This window comes from Macrobrachium nipponense, chromosome 16 (assembly GCF_015104395.2).
Source record: "Macrobrachium nipponense isolate FS-2020 chromosome 16, ASM1510439v2, whole genome shotgun sequence".
Lineage (NCBI taxonomy): Eukaryota > Metazoa > Arthropoda > Malacostraca > Decapoda > Palaemonidae > Macrobrachium > Macrobrachium nipponense.
The window spans coordinates 87,581,613-87,594,483 of record NC_087209.1 but is presented as its reverse complement, the minus strand read 5'-3'; positions in this window follow the sequence as shown (position 1 = coordinate 87,594,483).

Here is a 12,871-nt window from a genome sequence, read left to right as displayed (position 1 = left end):
ATATGTTTAAAGTGTTTTATATAATAATAAAGTCACATAGCTCTACTCGCCTAGAGACAAGGGGTGGTACGCTGCAAAGTTCACATTGGAGAAAAAGGTATTTGCTGGACAAGCAACTTGTCTCAGAGGTCGTTCCCCGTTTGCGAGGCATGTGCATTCGTTTGTACGCGTATTACAGGCCTACTGGTTTCAGGAGGTACTTGTGGAAGACGCATTCTTTGTGCAAAAGAGAGAACAAGTGGTTGCTCCAAGTGTCGGGAGAAAACACCTATCGAAAAGGTAAGACACGTTCTATAAAAAACTTAGAAAAAACTGTGTTTACCTCTTGGAAAAGAGAGAGAAGTGTGAAAAATATTCTCTTTACGTAAATACTTTGAAAAGAGTGACGTGGGCTGTCTATATACCTATTATCTTTATTACAGATGGGTCCGATTCCATGGTTGATTAGGAACGGGATTCTCTAACTGACGAATACTAGACAATGTGACTTTTTGGGGTTTGAGACTGTAACCTTAGTCAAGGGGGTAGAATGTTACCTTACTGGTTTCTTTATTGGTAGATTTGGGTGTTTATGCCATTATGACTTGTTAATCATTTTGTTCTTTGTTATAACCAATTGCTTTGGGAAATAAATAGTATTTTTTATATTTACGCAGTCTTAATAAGCCTCGTGACATCTCACAGACAAGGCACCGTTGGCAACAGGTAAGAGTTCCCAGTTTGTGTAGTTTAGGGAATAAGGAGGGTAATACATATATATATATATATATATCTATATATATATATATATATATATATATTATATATATATACATATATATATATATACATATATATATATTACATATATATATATATACATATATATATATCATATATATATATATATATACTTATATATATATATCACCAATAATATATATATATATTATAATATATATATATATATATCATCAATACATATATATATATATATATATATATATATATATATATATGTATATATATATATATATATATATACATATAAACACTCAACCTACGAGTCAGATTGTGAAGACCTACGGATATATAACTAATTTGTAGATGCCTAACTTCAGATTCCCTGATAATCTGGATCCTGTTTTCAGTGGAATATTTTCGAAAATCTAAAATGAATAAATAAATCAATAAATAAAGAAATAAAATTTTAAATCTAAGATCCAAAAGTAAAAAGAAATGAAGGATCTACTTGCTTGTTACCATACGCGAGTCAAATGAGAAAAAGTTAAGTATATCTTAGTTTAACCAGACCACTGAGCTGATGAACAGCTCTCCTAGGGCTGGCCCGAAGGATTAGATAATTTTACATGACTAAGAACCAATTGGTTATCTAGCAACGGGACCTACAGCTTATTGTGGGATCCAAACCACATTGTATCGAGAAATGAATTTCTATCACAAGAAATAAATCCCTCTAGTTCCGCGTTGGCCGTGCCGAGAATCGAACTTCGGACCACCGGATTGGTAGCTGAGCTCGAATTGCACACGGCCAACGTGGAACTGTGAGTATAATGAAACAAAAATAAAACTGATAAAGGTAAAAATTTACGGAAAGCTGGAAATTGTTTCATCACCTTCATAATAGCGTACTTGTGTAACATATCAATTTCGCACCCCCTTTATCGCCCCGATTTTGGCCGCCATCTCAAGAGGAAAAATTGCTAATATAATAATTATTCTACAAAGAATTTTCTATACATTTTTTTTTTCATATGTTACTCGGTTTTTATACTAAAGGTGCGCAAAAAATCGTACAATCTTTATATTTTGGATATCCTCATCCGCAGATTAATCGCATTTTTTATAAATTCTCATCTTCATCTGCAATGACAGTTTCTTAAAATCCGCATCCACATCAGCATTGCGAGCAACATCTGCATCTGCAGTTTGAGAATGCAGATATGAGGATATCACCTCCTGATCATTGTTTGATAGTTCATACTCATACACTGTAGGTAAAAGTGATTTTTTTGGGGGGCTAAATATGGCTTTTTCGTTTTATTATACATAATACATGATTCATAGGGACACATTTCATACTTTTAAATAACTGTTATAGCATATTTGTTTTTAAGCAAATATTTGGTTTCTTAATTTCATGTCAAGTGCTTGAAAAAGCTGAATTTGTAAGTTGAATTGATTACCAAAAATTAAGGGAGGGTGGGAAACACTTTTTTTTCGAAACATACTCTCTCTCTCTCTCTCTCTCTCTCTCTCTCTCTCTCTCATCTCTCTCTCTCTCTCTAATGCGACGAATGGCCTTGATGTTTGTTACTCTTTTCATGCACTGAGCATGAAATAACCTTGTGCCAAGACAACTAAAACGTTCGTGTATCCATGCTAATGGTCACTTGCTGTATGCAAAATCTGCTCATCTGTACCTGCAAGACAGTTTTTTATCGACAGATGTCTTTCTAGAGCCAGAAGTATGTTTTATAATCCAAGGGAAAGCTGTTCGACTGCTAATTTTAAATGCCTTTCCCTTCCTTATAATCGTGACCTGAAAAAAGTTCCAATAATCTTAGAAAAGAAAGACATGGGTATAGCGTAGTTTTTCAATACCCTAATACTCTTAAAAAAAAATTATCAAAAACATTTGCAGAAAACCAAACATCGATGTTGGAGTCTATGCTATAGGATGTAAAAATTGTGACAAATGCTATATTGGTGAAAGCGGTCGTTCCCTGGACCAGAGGAAACGTGAACATGTTGCAGCTTGCCGTTTGGGCAACGTTTACAGCGCCATTGCCAAGCATACTTGGGATTCCGATCATGCCATCGACTTCAAGGGAGGAAAAGTTATTTATAAGAGTGTGGATAAGTACCACTAGGAGAATTGTGGAAGGAGCTCTCATCACTTTGAATGACACCTTTGAGGGGAATACTGGAATACAGAAACAATTTAACTTTGAGTGAAGAAATTTGCAAAAGGGCCAGAATAAAGAACTTCAGAAATGTGCACAGCCTCCTTCAATCTGATAATGTAAATAACCATCCTTCGCCCGTTCCAGAGTCTAATCTACAAACCAAGGTCCTTTAAATATACTCGGAGAGGTCGGCTCATCAGTGAGCTACGCGCATGTGGGCGGAGCTTTCGTGACGTTAAGTTTCGGAGACGGTGGCCGAGGTTTGACCTGACTAGAGGTAGTCTTACTTGGTCCTCTGTCACGTTTATTAACTTCCAGCAGCCATGCCTTCATTTTTGCTGTATTTGGATGTCAATAGTAATAGCAAAAAAGACCATTAATTAGGGTATTCGATATTTTAGTTTCCCAAAAGAAGAAAAAACGAAGAAGAAATGGATGCATGCTTGCAAACGCGCAGACGATGTTTACTGGAAGCGTGCTCTTCTCCAGAAGTCTATGTTCAAGAAATTATTGCACAGCCTGAAGAGAGTTCTGAACAAAACACAATTAAACAAGCAGAGGAAGTGGAAGAGCTAAAGAAAAAAATATAGCATCTGGAAAAGACCAATCAAGAACTGAAACTGGTTAATTTGGAAATGGAAGTGACAGAACCTAAGGTCACATTAACATAAATAAACAGTTATTTCAACCTGTGCTAAGTACACCACCAGTAAATGCTCTCATAACTATAAGCTTGTCAGTCAAATGGCATCGATGAGACATATCGTCAGCTTTGTCACTCTCAGAAGCGTATGAGCACCAAAAGCTATTCAATTTATTTGCGAAAACTAAAAGAGGATTTCCCCTGCCATCAAAAAGTACACTCAACAAACGAGCGCAAAATCTGAAATGTGAGCCGGTTATTTTGCATTTGGTTCTGTACTGATGAAGGCAAAATAAAAAACAATGACGGAAATACAAAAACTTGCCGTTATTTCAGTTGATGAAATGAAATATTGGTAGTAAGTGGAGTTTATGACAAAGGGATGGACGTTTTGTATGAACCTCATGATAAAGTTCAAGTGGTTAAGAGGTTTGATGGGAAGCTGGAAGCAACTCATATACTACCAATATGATGACTGATATTATTATAAATGTTGAAAAAGCTCGCTTTGAGGCAATTGTCCATGATCTTGGACCTAATAATTTGCGGGTTTGGAAAGAATTCGGGATTGATCCCCTTTACCCTGAAAGTCATTTTTAAAAAACCATGTGCTGACAGGAATGTCTTCTTATTTGCTGATGCTCCCATTTGGTGTTAGTTGGCAATCATTTTCTGGACCACGGTTTTTCCTTATGGAAAATGGAAACAGTGTATCTGATGCCTGTGTCCGTGAAATGCTAATGAAAACCGTATCAGAGTATGCCTTAGCATATAAAATTAAAAATGAAACGCATATCAATGTAAGTGGCTTACAAAGACAGCGTGTAGAGTATGCTGTACAGCTACTTACAAAGTCATGACATTTCTTTTATTATGACACGGAAATTATTCAAGATTGTCTTGAAAGTTTTTTTGGATGCATTAGGCAGATGAGGGGTTCTCATGATCATCCCAATGCAGTTAATTTTAAATATAGATTGAAAAACTTTTTGCTAGGTAGGGATATTGAAGCTTGACCCGTTATCCCATGAAATGGTATCATCTGGAAGTGATGGAAACGGACATGATAAATCTTTCCATGACAGGGAACTGGCCTTAGAAATATGTATGATAAACATCATTTTTAGAGACCTGGAATTTGATGTGGATCTTAAGAATGACGAAATGTTCTCTGAGGAAACAGAATTTGCTAAATGTCAGAAATCAGGAGACACAACGGGATCTGTTATCGAGGAAGAGTCCTTAAGATATATCGGTGGATATGTAGTGAAAAAGTTTTCCTTTAAATATCCAAATATAGGGTACATTGTTAACAGCAAGACGTCAGAGACATGGTCCATTATAATAAGTGAAGGAAAACTCTATGCACCATCAGACGACTTTTTTTCTAAACTGAAAATTTGTAGAGAAATTTTTACAGCAATTCATGGCTATGGTCTTAGACCAGGAACGGAATGCATAAAAACAATGGCTGCTGAAATGAAATCTGCTGTCGCTGGTGTTGCTGACGAGGTTGTGGATTTTTTTTGCCAAAATATCAGTGTGTTTTAGAATGCGGCACCTTAACAACATTATCGACATGAGTAAAAAGAAACAGAGGACTTGCAGGACTACAGTAAGAAAAACCATGAAAACAACAAAATATATTTTCCCCTCAGGGTCCACACCTGGCTCGGTGAGAAACAAACTCATGCATATCTCAATTCCTTCACCATTAAACTGTCATCTTTGTTCTGTTAATCTGTTAGAATTAAAATGAGAGTTCATTGTACCAAAACAACTTTCTCTATGTTAATCCTTAACTCGTTGCATAGGATTTAGTACCAAGGACAACTTTCTCTACATTAATCCATACCTCCTTGGTTAGGGATAAGTGACGGTCAATACATTACAGTATTTGTGTTCCCTTGAAAGGTACCTCTATTCCCTATGACTTTTTGTTTAGAAGCATCAGATTATTATGAAACTTTGAAGTATGGTCTGCCATAAGGAACATCTGTACTTTAAGTAAAACCAAATAAAAATATTTATACATTAAGAAGTATTTTTTTGGAAAGGTATCCTTGCATCGTGTTACTACGTATACCTGTCAGAGTCAGTGCTGTCAGGGGAGACTGTTCGTAGCGCGACGTCATGCGCAGAGGGAACGTATTTTTGCTCGCTGATGAGCCGACCTCTCCCAGTATATTTAAAGGACCTTGCTACAAACTACCTTTTTGGTTAACGACCGTCAAGATGTCATTCAGGAAGAAGACCGGCGATTTGTCCCGCCCCGAAGATCACAGCGAATTATGGAAAGGCAAACGACCCAATGACTTGTTCGCATTTTTTAACCTTTTTAATATTCTTTGTCTGTTTGTTTATGTTTATTTGGAATTCTTCACCATTTGCTTAGTGATCAAGTCCACAGGAAGATGGACGAAAGCTTTAAGCTTTGTACATATTTCAATAAATATATTATATCTAGATAAACAAGGATATTACTGTGGATCCCTCTATTGATTTCTTAGAAGCACGATACAGTGTTTTTGTATTGAATATATATTATATATATATATATATATATATATATATATATATATATATATATATATATATATATATATGTGTGTGTGTGTGTGTGTGTGTGTGTGTGTGTGTGTGTGTGTATTTATATCTCAAACAACGCAATAACAGAAAAAATCCACTGAGAAGTATTTGCTGCAATGCACTGGTTCGTTAAGCTCAACAAAACCAAACATCTTCAAATGATGAACACACTGGAAGAGGATTTCAACTAGTATAATTCGCCACTGTGTTGTGTGTCAGTTACATTGTATTTTATTGATAAAATAACAATTTTAACATTCAGTTCAAATATATTTTAGTTTAAATACTCTATCCATATATTTAGTGTGAAATTATGCAATACCGTAAGAATGAAAAATATAAAACTCATTTTGCGTAAAATGTTACGTGCAGGATATAAAAAAGCTTTTTATTTTCGAATTCAGCACCCACAAATTTACAAAACAATTTTTTCAGTGTATACCTGCGATATGAGAGCTCAAGATAGATAACTTGCTACCAGTTCTGTAACTTATGTCACCGCGGGACTCTCTTCCAAGTTCCAGTCCGTCTCTTCGCGTATATTCTGCGAACCTTTGCCAGCAACCATATTCATATACAGCACTTGATGAAAGTAGAGGACCGATGAGATCTTTGAATCCGTGCTGGACGCGGCCTCCATCTTTAATGTCATTTAACACATATAAATTGAAGGAATGGTTATAGAGTAGCCGCTGGTCCCTATTTTTTCAAACATCTTTATATAATTCCTATTTTGTAGAAGATACGTTGACAACACGTTTGCCCTGTTTCGTTTCGAACGCCAGGCAGAGTCCCTTCAAGAGTTCGCTAACAGTCAGCATCCAAATATAAGGTTTACCTTTGAGAAGGAGGTGAATGACAGGCTTGTCTTCCTTGAGATTGGTTCAAGAAATAAATAAATTTTGCACAAGGGTGTATGGTTATTCATTCATCGACTGGATCAGCTTCTTTCTGGATCAAATATCTCAGTAAACACTATTTTCCATCAAGGCTTTTTTTGCAGAACGCTAAACAAATTTTGAACAGTGAAAATGGTTGAGCCATCACGCATACTTACTGTACCGAAATTGAAAAAGTATCCTTAAGTTGTGAGTGGGTACAGAGAAAACATACGTAATAACATTCAAATACATTACACAACATACCATCCGAGAAAGTAAAGAGGAAATGTGAATCTTTGAGAATATTGAAAAATGCACAGTATTTTGTGACCCACATGGCTGCCTTTCATAAACGCGACGCATTTCTGGGGAAACATCTGCAATACCTGAGCGAACATAAACTCTGCCTCATGTTTGAGGAGTGGATGGGTGTAAACAAGGCAACGTTTATACATGCATTCGCACTCACACAAGCACACGCTATAAGTAATACACCTAAGACGATCAAATAACACTTTGGCTGAGCCATAAAGTTACAGAACAAATTAGAATCATTTTGGTGGGAAGGCAAAGATTGGGAACCAATAAAGGAAAATCACGGAGAACAGGATTTATGTACAAATGGTTTTCATGTCTGACTTTTCATTTTCTAATTGATGATTATTAAGTGAAAGAACATCAAATGGTATTTCTTATTGGTCTGCATAAATTTGCCATGAAAAAATGTGGAGATGCTGGTTATTGAAGGTTTTAGTATTCGACAGCTATTAGAATATGTTATGCTTCTACCCAATGGCACTTTTTTTTTAATACTTATTTACAAAATCTCTGAACATTTTTTCAACATAATTTGAAAGATGTTTCTAATGAATTCATTTCCTTTCAATAAGAATCTGAATAATTTCTCATTGCGTATAACGTTTCATTTATAGCATGGCTTATAAGATTATATAAACATGTTCTTTTAGAAATATCTGTATTCACATCTGGCGGTGTTGTCGGTGTCGATAACTATGAAACACATTTTAGCTCTTTACGTTAGAAGGTTGGTCGACGAAGGTAATTATGTTACATATCAATGAAAAACGTTTCAGAAGTGATATATCACTGTCATATTTTTGCAGGCTTGTTTCTGTATTCATGTCAGTAAGAGAGAGAGAGAGAGGGAAGGGTGAGTGGGGGAATGGGGGAAGGGAATCCGCTTAATTATAGTGATGGGTGAAGCCTCGTTTTGACAAGATGTCACTGAGTTATGAAACTGCTGATTAAACTTGCAAACGGAGTCACATCTCGAGCTAATATCCTTCATAGGCAGACGGGCAGTCAGACAGAATTTGAGAATTGGAAATATTTACCGAATCATGCTTTCAAATAATTCAACCAGGTAAAACTTCATTCCAAGCTTTCCCCGTTAATACCATCTGGAAATACTTTAGTGGAAAAACATTTGAGATCAGACAAGCGTATGTCGTTCATGAGTATCCCATCTTCGAAACGAAATCGGGAAAGGAAATTCTCCCATCTTTATCGAAATGTTTTTTTTTTTTTTATTTTAGTTTTCTATAAAAGAAAACTATGAAGATTGCTATTTGTCTGTCTGTATGTCAGTTCGCCCTCAGATCTTAAAACTACTGAGACTAGAGGGCTGGAAATTGGCTTATTGATCATCCACCCTCCAGTCACCAAGCATAACAAATTGCAGCCCTCTAGGCTAAGTAGTTCAAAGGTTAAGGTTAGCTATGGATCGTGTGTATGGTGCCAGCCGCCGACGCATGTTCACTTGACCGCATCTTGGGAGCAACTGAGCGCTGCCCAGTGACTACGGTCGTGGCTGAGAGTTTCATAGTGCATTATACGTTTTACAGAAAGCTCGATTGCTCCAAAGAAAGTTCTACACATCTTTTACTTTTTTTTCAAAAATGCTCTATAAAAATGTCATGTATTGGGAAATGCTCACAAATTAGTTCATTCTTATATTGTGTCTGACTAATATTTGTAATGTTTGACAAAAGTTTTCTTCCTGTCGAGCTTGAATCTTACTCTATACACAATTTGAGTTTGTTAAAGTTTCATTCAAGTATCTCTGAGAGAAAATAAATGCTTCACTAGATTAATTTATCTCAAGATGCATTATAAGCTAAATTAAAGTAAAAGTTTAGAATGAATAAAAAAAATTTTCGGATAAAATAAACTAATTAGTAATATGGATTACTTACTACCTTAATCAATCAACGCTACTTAAAACTTCTTTCACCAAAAAATTCTTTAAAAAATTAATAAATGAATAAGAAAGTTAGATTTAATTTATTTGATTAATGACTCAAAATAGATGCTCTTAGTTGATTAAAACGTTTATTTTGGCTGTATTCTTTTCCATTTTATAGAACTCGGTAATAATAATGGGCGCCTGTAGTTCCCATGCATCTGAAATAAGAATTCAAACCACTTTTGTGCCCTTGAATTCATCAGAAAGTCATGTGAACTATTTAGCAGAGATTTGTTGTTGACTTACTGGTTATGATCAATTTTTCTTTCGTTTTTCGTTAATACTATCTCTCTCTCTCTCTCTCTCTCTCTCTCTCTCTCTCTCTCTCTCTCTCTCTGTTCCCCTTGTTTCTATCAAGCCTGCTTGGACCTCATTTTTAGAATTGTCAGGACAAAGAAGAGTTGGCTTTAGGGCTAAATAAACCATATTTATGAACGTTCATGAGTTTTCCTCCTTCATAATGAAGCAGTCTTAGCAAATGATTAAGCTCACGAAGTAAGTAAACTGATGCATAAAAATATTATATTTATCACATTCTATTAAAGGCAAAGAAATCAAGACAACAGGAGAAATTAAGGCAATCTTTCCCTACACCAATTATCCATGTGACACGTGACTTATTCTTACAAGTGACTTCTAATTCTAGGACACATTCCGCGCTTTCTTTTAGACGCAATAAACATTATTTAGTATTTCCCATCAAAACTTGGCATGAATGATCATGGAAGCAAATATTCCGCCCGTCAACACTGGGAAATGGTCATGACAGAATTAGAAGGTATGAGTTGCACAGAGAAATCTGGGTCTTTTCCCAGCACCCATTGTCATTGGATCGTTGCCCTTCCCTACAAAAAAAAAAAAAAAAAAAAAAAAAAAAAAAAAAAAATAAAAAAAAAAAAAAAAAAAAAAAAAAAAAAAAAAATAGAACTTTATCAGATTTTGGAGGTCCTAGTACATAATGCAGAAGCATTTTGATTTTAGATATTTTTAACTTTGTTTTATAGCTCTACTGATCTGGTTTGGAAGGGTATTAAAATCATTTCATTTTTCTACCATTGGTCCAAAGCCCTTTCTTTATAAATAAATATACAAATTGTTTCAGGAAAAAAGAAAAAGGCATGACTTTTTAAGGTCTTGGAAACTAAATACCAGAAAATGCTTCACAAAGCCAGTAGCAATGAAAAGAAAACTCTAGAGGGGGGAGATTTAAAACGAAAGGTTTTTGCTCTTTCAACTTAATAGCCTCTTTAACTGAGAATATTCCAGTGTCTACTCAAATGATTTAGCTAGCAAATCTTCAGGCAAGGAAAAAATACATTGAGTTTAATCCATAAGTTCACTCATTTTACCAGTCAACACATAGACTGCATTTTTTCTTCGTAGCAAATAGCGTTACTCCTCCCACTTGAAGTGAAGCTCTGTAAAAAGGAGCCAATAGTTAACTTATCTAAGATGAAAGCAACTATTGCTGTCTGTAACGTTTGTTTGTTAACTCATCGATGACAAGAAGGTTCTATATCGGCAGGTAGGCTATATATCCCATACATATACTATGGCTCTCCTTCCCTTTTACAAACCTGTTGAAAAACATCTGGTTCCTTTCATAAGGCGTTTCTATTTGTGTGTGTTTGTGTGCGTATGCATGTATGCTTGCATTCATAGATCGGCTGCCATGTGATGAATAATTATGTCGGCACAGGCAAGAAATTATACGTTGATATGTAGGGGATAAGCACATTATTAGCTAACATAAAAAAAAAAACTGCAACAATAAACAGAGTTGTAAAAAATGTTAAAATCATTATCAAAACTATTCAACCAGAATCCTATTTACTGTTAATGGTTTTATAATCTTCGCCATTTTTATTTCCAAACTTTTTCAAATAGCTTCTGTGTCTTTATAATTTCCTAACTTACTTCTTTATGCATTGATAACTTTCCCTTGGTCAAGTCCCTTTTAATTAGTTGATATTTCTGAAATTAGTAATAAGTAGTTGATTGGATGACATTAATGAATCGAATCGTTGTACTGAATAACAATGCTACAGGCTCTCCTGTCGTCAATTATCCTAATTTATGAGGTAATAATTAATCTCCTGATTACCTTTATGATGACTTATCCGAGTGGCTGACTTCAATGGAAAACCTGATTCATAATATCGTCGGTAAATGTACGATAATGATGTTTGTATCTCATTAACGATTGGCATTTTATTATAATTCATCTGCCTACTTTTGCTCTTAAACGAGAAAGCATGTTAAAATCAAATGTCTCCGGGATGTAATTAGAAGTTGAAAGAGCATTGAAAACTCGTTTCAGCGCAAATACAACCTTTTTCTTTTTGACTTTTGTTCTCCGACAGGAAATTTGCTTCTATTTAACGTTGAATATCAGATGAAGTTGCAAAGTATTTCAGGAATGAAGTGACGCTGAGACAGCCTTGGTGCAGAACCTACATCTAGGTCTGGGCGCGCGTGTGTGTATGTATTATCTCCTTTCTCTCTCTCTCTCTCTCTCTCTCTCTCTCTCTCTCTCTCTCTCTCTCTCGCTACGACAAGGAACTGATATTTATCAAACATTAATAACCACCGAAATTTAAAGGTATTATATAACTTAAATTAAGATGTAATCATTTGAAAATTTCTCATTCAGTTCTTTACATGCAGCGGATAACAAATAATTATTAGCATGATACCCGGAGAAGATTTTTTTAACCGGTATAATTTTACATAGCAACGTTAATCGTTCTATTGTATGATATGAGTTGGTTATCGAGTACGATATCATATTTATACGAAAAAAATTGAGTAATTGTATTCTGAGGAATCTGATTACGATTAGGCAAAGATATTAAGCTTAAATAACTGCGATATAGTAAATTTAAATTACTTCTGATCATAACCATAACTAATAATAATCCAACACCAAGGGCAGTAACCGGTAGAATAATAATCAACACAAGGTCCAGTACCGGTAATCAGATACAACGCAGGAGTAGTGAAATAGACGAAGGCAGAACTCCGCAGCGTAGACCAGAAAACAGGAAACATATGACAATACACAAAGCACTAGCCCACAAGACTATACATAACACGAAAGGAAGGAGGGAGAAGACTACTAAGCATAGGCCATATCATGCTTCAAGTAATCCTTTGATCGAATGACAGCCTGACAAATACTGAACGCTCGGGGCCCACCATCAGGCGATGTTTGTTCAAGTATCGGAAAAGAAGGTTGGAATCTAAATTTTTCTGATGCAAAGTGGGACGGAACGAGCATCCCAATGCCTTTAACTAACCCAGCCCCGAGAGGAAACAAAACAAGTAAAAAAATGCGCCGAAGTTTCTTCGGCGTAATCGAGTTTTCTTTACAGAATTATGCCACGACCCATGAAATTCTCAGCCGCAGCCCCGTTGCAGCTCGTGTTGTTGGCACCTACAGCCGTGCCAGATGCACGATCATGGTTAACTTTCACCTGGTGGGTTGCAATTTGGTATGTTTGATGATTGGAGGGTGGATGAGTAAAACATAACAATTTGCAGCACTCTAGCTTCAGTAGCTTTTAAGATCCGATGGCGGACA